Source organism: Diabrotica undecimpunctata, chromosome 9, assembly GCF_040954645.1.
Source record: "Diabrotica undecimpunctata isolate CICGRU chromosome 9, icDiaUnde3, whole genome shotgun sequence".
Classification (NCBI taxonomy): Eukaryota; Metazoa; Arthropoda; class Insecta; order Coleoptera; family Chrysomelidae; genus Diabrotica; species Diabrotica undecimpunctata.
The window spans coordinates 42,905,997-42,914,532 of NC_092811.1; positions in this window are offsets into that span (position 1 = coordinate 42,905,997).

An 8,536-nucleotide genomic window follows, 5' to 3' on the forward strand; every position below is an offset into this window, starting at 1 on the left:
TTCCTGAGATTAAAATAGGCCGATTTAAACTAACTTACTTTAGTACGAAAGTTGATAATAACCAAAATAAAGGGGGTCAAAGTTAAACTTTTATTTTTAAATATTTCGTGATAGGCATGGGATAACAACACAAAATTTGATAAGCTGGAGTTTTTTGGGACGAGAAATTAAAATTCGCCACTAAAAATGATGAAGGACGCCACATACATCTTTCAGTGCTCGTTTAATACGTTCAATTTTTTTTATCTCCCAATCGACATACTTTTAGAATCAAAACTTTTATTCTCTTAATATTTTTACTTAGAAAAGATATACTACATTGCTGTACAACCCATTACTTTTTATTATTGTTTTATAGATTTGAATTAATTACAATAAATAATAATTTTAGTTTAGAAGGTAATAGTTACACCTCCCTAAAACCGCGATAGTCGGTGAAAGTCGGCTACTCAGGTATTCAGTTGTTTTTCTATCGAAGTAAACAGTGGTGTGATGACGATGAGTAGAATACTATTTTGCTGACGTCACGTTGCCCAGCAACCGTCGATTCTATTCGTCGTTGCTACGCAACGTGACGTCAGCAAAATAGTATTCTACTCATCGTGGCCCCACCTCAGGACATGACACATATCGATTAGATTATCTAAGCAGTAAACACTTATTTTACTGTTGTGAGTAATATGGAAAGTGAAAGCAGTAAAAGTAAACGACGTCCAAATTTTTCGATGGGAGAAAAAACTATTATATTCAATGTGTATTGTGGACTCCGTGAAAGGAATAAAAGTATGTCGGTCAACGATGTGGTTACCCTGTGTAGTGATTTGACTAAAGTTTCGACGAGAAGTGTATACAGAATTGTAAACAATTTTAAACAAAGTGAAGGCAAATTAAATGATGGACCTGTTGAAACCATTGAAACCAGAGGTAGAAAACGCATTCAGCTTGAAGATCATACCAAATATGCTATTCGGAGGAAATCTTTTTTCGGAACGAAATCCCAACCTTAAAGAAAGTTGAAGTTGAAATAAATTCCGATAATTTAATACCCAAAATATCACGACGTGTTTTATTGCGAACATTAGAACAAATGAACATTAAATATATAAAAAGGACCAGGAATAGTGTTCTTTTAGAAAAAGATGAAATTATTTTGTGGCGGAGAAATTACTTACAAAAAATCCGATAGTATCGTCATGAAGGACGAAGAGTATATTATTTAGATAAAACTTGGCTAAATCAAGGTCATACTGTCTCAAAGGTGTGGCAAGATTTGGAAATTAAAAGTCGTCGACAAGCCTTCATTGAAGAGCTTTCATTAGGATTAAAAACACCAGTGGGTAAAGGACGGAGGCTCATAATAACACATATAGGCAGCGATTCGGGTTTTTTGGACAACAGCTTGTTACTATTCGAATCCAAGAAAACCAACGATTACCATGAGGAAATGGACGCTCAAAGATTCAAAGGTTGGTTTTCAAATATTCTACCAAGCTTTGAAGCAAATTCTGTCGTTGTTATGGACAATGCTTCATACCACAGTCGACGGTTGGAGCCATCACCAAAGCCATCAGAAAAGGTGAAATAATCAACCGGCTCTCTCAAAAAAATATACCATTCAATGACAACATGTTAAAAGTACAATTATTAAACCTCGCGAGGATACATATACCCGTTTTCAAGAAATATGCAGTCGATGAAATGGCTCGTGCAAACAACATAATTGTACATCGCCTCCCTCCTTATCATTGTGAGCTGAAACCTATCGAGCTTATATGGGCTTAAATAAAAAACCAAGTGGCAAGGGAAAACTTAAGTTTTAAAATGAAGGAGGTGAAGTGCTTGTTAGCTACTGCCATACAAAATGTCACACCTGAGTCTTGGAAAAATTGTATTAGACACACTATAAAAGAAGAAGATAGAATGTGGGACTTAGACACAAGAGTGGACATTTCGGTTGAACCATTAATTATCAATATAAATAATAGTGATCGCGATAGCTCTTCATCAGCCGACGAGTCGTCTTCATACGATGATTAATATTTTAACTTCCTGTGGAGGTCGAACCATTTTATTAAGATTACTTTCGTATGTAAGTAAGTTTGTTTTGTTAACCTAGTTTTCAAACTAAAATACATTTTGTACCAATATACTTTGCTCTTAAAAAAATGAATAATTCTTATATATATTAGGTATATTCGATTCGATTTATTTTATTTAATTATAATATATATGTGTGAGTGTTTATATGTTCACTAAAAGTAAAAGTTCACTTCATGTAATCGGCAAGTTCAGAATTGGATTTTCATAATTATGTAAATTAGTATATTTAAAATATAAGTAATTCCAATGAAAAGAAACCTTTCATTGAAATAACAGCAGGGTAAATCTCTCTACCTGCCTTTTGGATAATTAATTTTTGTAACAAACAAAAAATGTCATTAAAAAAAATTAAAGTTTGTCATTAAATGTCATAGAAAGTTTCTTTGTCTCGTATATTTTGTACAAAATTATGGAATTTGAAAGTAAGTGTTTTTTTGTGATAAGAAGTATACACTTCAAAGTTAAATATAAGTCTCATGTCATATTATATTAAGATTAATTTTTAAAAGTCACTGCAACAGTGTAAACGATACGCTACTGAATGCTAAGCTAAGAAGTCAATGAGCAATTTATCTCTCTCTATATTATGACAACGTTGATCTACTATTCCTTTCTACCGGTCCTAGAATGCGATGTTGTCATGTATGACTTTTACAAAGAATATTATCGTACTTTAGATGTTTTCTATATATAAGTATTGTATATAAATATAATATTATACATAAATATTGATGTTACTAAATACATTTTATTATATACCTTAACAAAAATACAAAACGATCATTAATATGATAATTTTGCTGCATGTCAATGATTAAATGATAAATTGCTACAATATCTATCATTACAAACTGGCAACGATGTTGTTGGTTTATCGCATTCACAGTTCGGAGAATTTACTGCCTACAAATTTGATTCTCAAGTATAGACTGGTACAAACTGAATACCAAACGGATTACTAAAGTTATTTAATAACAAAAATCTGGATACGTTAGTGATATTTTTCTATAAAATATACGGCTACCAAAGAAAGCGAATTCAAAAGAATACAAAGACTTGTTTTCTTCTTCAAGTGCCTTGTCCTGACCGACGGACGCTGGTGGTAACTATAGCAAGACTTGTTTATTTTGTACCCTATGGAAAAGTTGTTTAGCATTTCCTATGCCTGTCCATTCTCAAATGTTTCGGATCAAAGATTGTGGTTTTCTTTGAATTTCCCGTCAACCTTAGATTTATATTGTTTAACACATTAATGTTTAACTATAACATCTTATCTTCAGTATATAGCAGTTAACTCATTGATTAAATGTAAACTTTCACACGACGCGATTTAAAATCGTAGTCGTCCACGACTGTCGTAGAGTCGTAGTACCCCGACGGGATCACTGCGACGACACGATGTCGTGGTCGTGAACGACTGCAGTGGTACTGGTACAAGCAATTCCATTCTAGTTTTCACACTTGTCGTGCGTAGGCGAAAAAATGGTGATTTATTCTAAACAGTGGTAGTGAATTTAGATTTAAAAATATTTGTAAAATATTTAAATTTAAAAAAAAATAGATATCGAAATTGATGACGAACTTCTTATCAATCTTGTTGAACAGCGGCCGGTGTTAGGCTTCTTTCAGACGGACGACATTTTGTCGTAGTCGTGTACGGCAACGATATCGTGTATAGCACTTAACTCATTGATTAAATGTAAACTTTCACACGACGCGATTTAAAATCGTAGTCGTACACGACTGTCGTAGTACCCCGGCGGGATCACTGCGTCGACACGATGTCGTGGTCGTGAACGACTGCAGTGGTACAAGCAAGTCCATTCTAGTTTTCACACTTGTCGTGCGTAGGCGAAAAAATCGCGATTTATTCTAAACAGTGGTAGTGAATTTAGATTTAAAAATATTTGTTAAATATTTAAATTTAAAATAAATCTTCTCTTCTTCTTCTTTTTATATAGACATAACTCTGTCTGTTTTTCAATGTGCCTCCAGTAAGTTGTCATTCCATCGTTTGCGTGGTCTTCCTACTGATCGTCTTCCTATTGGGGAACCCTCTCTTGCCGTCTTTACTACTCTATTTGTTGTCATTCGGCTTATATGATCGTTCCATTCTACTCTTCTATTTTTTACTCAGTTTTTGATGTTCTCCACCTTGCATCTATGTCGTATATAAGTACTTCTAGCTCTGTCCCATAGTGTCTAACCATCAATTTTTCTAAGTGTTTTCATCTCTGCTGTTTCTAACATCCTTTTTGTCCTCTCTGTGTCAGGTCTTGTTTCTGCCGCGTATGTCATTATTGGTCTGATGACTGTTTTGTAAATTCTGCCTTTCGTTTCTTTCCCGATATTTTTATTTCTCCATATTGTTTCGTTTAGGCAGCCTGCGGATCTGTTTGCTCTATTCACTTGATCTTCCACTTCGGTTTTGAGGTTTCCGTAGCTAGATAATGTGATGCCTAGATATTTAAACTCCATCACTTGTTCTAAGATCTGACCTTTCAGCTCCAATTTACATCTTAGTAAATTTGCTGTTATAACCATGCATTTTGTCTTTGTTGGGGAAATTAACATGTTAAATTTTCTGGCGGTTATATTAAATTGGTGCAGCATACGTTGTAAATCATCTTCACTTTGAGAGAGTAGTATTGCGTCTTCTGCATAGCAGATTATTTTAAGTTGTTTTTCTCCCATTTGGTATCCTTTTTTAGTTCTTACTTTTTTTATTATTTCATCCATAATCAGGTTGAACAATAGAGGACTAAGTGGATAACGTCTTTTAAGTTGACCCGGTCAAATGCCTTTTTAAGGTCCACGAAACATAGATATGCCGGTTTGTTGTATTCTAATGACTTCTCCTGCACTTGCCTCATTATAAATATAGCGTCGGTGCATGATCTTCCCGACCTAAAACCTTGTTGTTCTTCTGCTAGTGTTATCATTTCATTCAATTTATTTGTTATCACTTTGGTTGTTAATTTGAGTGTTGTGTTTAATAAATTAATTCCTCTGTAATTTTCCGGGTCCGATTTGTCTCCTTTTTTGAAGAGAGGTATTAGGATGCTTGATCTCCATTCTTGAGGAATTCTATTTTATTCCATTATTTTTTGAATTAGTTTTAGTAGTTGTTTGGTCAGATCTGGTCCTCCATACCTTATGAGGACAACGACAAAATGTCGTCCGTGTGAAAGGAGCCAAACTTTTTTTCACGACACGACACTGCACGACAACGACAAAATGTCGACTGTCTGAAAGAAGCCATATGGTATAAAACTTTAGAACAGTATAAAAACCGAAATAAGACATTACAGTGTTGGAAAGAAATTTGCAGAATTTTAAAAGATGGATTTGATGAGATGTCAGAAAAACAACAAAATGAAATTGGTAAGTAAAAGTATTTCGCTTTATTTATTATATTATATTGACTTAGCTTAGTAAACTTTTTAAATATTTTTAAATGCACCCAAGGGACTGATCCTTTCTCTGTCAAAAAATAATCTGCGAAAAGGTTTCTAATTTCATTTGCTGATAATCCTCCACGTACTGAATGACTATTAGGAACATTCCCAATACTTTCACCTACTGTCAAAGTGTCTTGTGGATTATATTCATCTCTATCACGTACGTAGTTATGAAGAACACAGCATGCTTTAACTATATCCACAGCAAAATTCTGCAACACATTAAAAGGACGGTGAAAAATTCTCCATTTATTTGAAAGAATACCGAATGCACATTCCACGTACCTTCTGGCTCTAATTAAACGGTAATTAAAAACTTTTTTTTTGACTGATAAATTATGACCTCTAAATGGACGAAGTAAATTATCATCCAACGCAAAAGCTTCATCACCTACAATTACATACGGTAAATTTGATGCAAATTCTTCCAATGGTTGTGAAGGGGGGATAGCTAATTCATTATCTTTTAGTAGTCTCCAAAATGTTGTATTTTTAAACACAGTCGAATCAGAATATTTTCCATACGATCCAATATCAACATAAGTAAATTTGTAATCTGAATCTACTACCGCCATTAAAATAACAGAGTAATAATGTTTATAATTAAAGTACATGGACCCAGTATGAGCTGGTTTAATTATCCGTATATGTTTCCCATCTACAGCTCCTATACAATGCGGAAAATTAGACCGTTTCTCAAACTTATTTGCAATGGCTTTTCATTTTTCAGTTGAGGGTTTAGGTAAACAATCATTGTGCATAACATTCCATATAACCTTTGAGACCTGTTGAACAATACCACTAATCGTCGAAATTCCTATTTTGTATCTGTGATGGAGGTCGGTAAATGAACATCCAGTAGCAAAGTACCTAAAAAAAATATCTTTTAAATGATACCTACCTAATAATGTTTTTCTTTTATTTACAGGTAAACTACTTACAAAGAGATGGAAAAATATAAAGGACAGTTTTCTAAGATGGCTTAAAAAATATTATGACAATGCGTTCAGGTGCTGCTGCTAATAGCTTGAAGAAATATGTTTATTACGACCAATTATCATTTTTTTAAAAAAACTGCCCATCCAAATAAAACAGAAAATAGTTTAGGTGACACTCTCAACCAAGAACAAGTGTCTGTTGACAATAATACAACACCAACAACTAAAAAACGTAAACTTGAAGAGCCACAAATACAATCGGGTTCCAAAAAAAGGATGACTGCATTTGAAGAACGAATAATTGCAGCACTGGAAATACCTCCACCACCAGCACATCAAACTTTTACAGATCGACATATGGCATTTTTCGCTGGAATAGTACCTTCTTTAAACAATTTTAACGACGATCAAATTTGTGAATTCTAAATTGGAGTACTACAATTAATTCAGTCTCTAAAGCGAAACGATTTTTCAAATTCAGAAAATCGAACGCATGCAGGTAATCCCAACTTTGATTTAGGACAAGCAGCAGTTCCCACGCAATCTAGAATGACACACTACTTGCCTTCTGAACACACAGCAATGCAAATATCGCCAATACCATCAATACTGTCAATACCATTAGATTCTCATGGAACAACATCCAACTTTCGTAATGGAAAAGGATCTTCGCAAAGCACCGCACTGCAGAATAATTCTGAAAGAACTTATACCCTTTTGCTACCTTCAGGCACGCTTCAGGAAAAAATAGCGCTGCCGCTGAATTAACAGATGAAACAAATGTATTTTCCACATCGTATTCAACCGTTTCATCTGACGGCTCACAAGGTATTAATTTGTTTGATTAATGATAGGTATATACTGAAATTGCATTATGTATTTCTAGTTTACATTTCTTTGTTGTTGTTTTTTTCGTACAGAATAAAATCATATGCATTTATTAGAATGTTATTACTTACCTTAGAGTAACTGCGAGCATCTCGATTGGTGTTATGCAATTTCGCATATTTTTGTCCTGTTTCTGTAAATCACCCTGTATCTTTATACTTAATTCATCGAAACTTGCAACAGACATTCGAAAGTAATTAAAAAATTTGATGTTGTCTTCTCGCAGATCTTGAAATAATGTGACAAATTCGCCCACTAAATACCTATTTTCAAGAAGCGGATGAGTCCAATATTTTCTTATTTTTCGAGCGTTTCGGCGACAATGCCATAATGCCAACACTATTAAACGCTTTCTTTTTCTTTTATTAATCATACAAGACAACAGTTCACAGCACGACTACGGCAGAAATAGAAAGCAACCAAACTTTTTTTCACGACACGACAACGACAAAATGTCGTCCGTCTGAAAGAAGCCATAACTTGATAGTTATTTAGATCTTATCCAATATTAACAAATTAACAAGTAAGGATTAGTCTAGATTATTTATTATGTTTTTTTTTTCGAAAACTAATTTTTAATTGCAAATTGTTTTTGCAGTTAATGTTTGAATCCAAGAAACACGATTAGCTCACAAATTAAAGCAAGTATAAATAGGGAATGCTTAACCCAGCGTCACATACGTGGATTTTTCTGTCATTAGTACATATGTGGGGTGTGACAAACCCTAATTTCTAAGAAAATCAGAATTTTTTCTGGAAGTTTTTTTATGTTTTCTAATTTCATGGTCTGAAGTGATCATCTAAGGACTATTTAAGCAAAAAAGAAATAATCAGAACACCTTTATTCAAAAGAAATTAAAAATAAACTAATAATAGGCAATTCTCTATAAGCAAAAACCACAACTTAACTGAACAATATTATCAAAAAATATAAACACCATATGATCAAAAATACAATAGTAAATGAAAATCTAATAGTAAGATAATACAAGGAAAAACTCTGCCCGGTTGTACAGTGAAAGAAAAAAAATTAATCGCTATTTGAATTCATGCAATTTGACAGTTTATGACAGCATGCTCTAGGCACAGTAATGATTCACAGTTTGAACAGAAATATTTAGTTTTCTGATCTCGGCTTCTTGGACATAC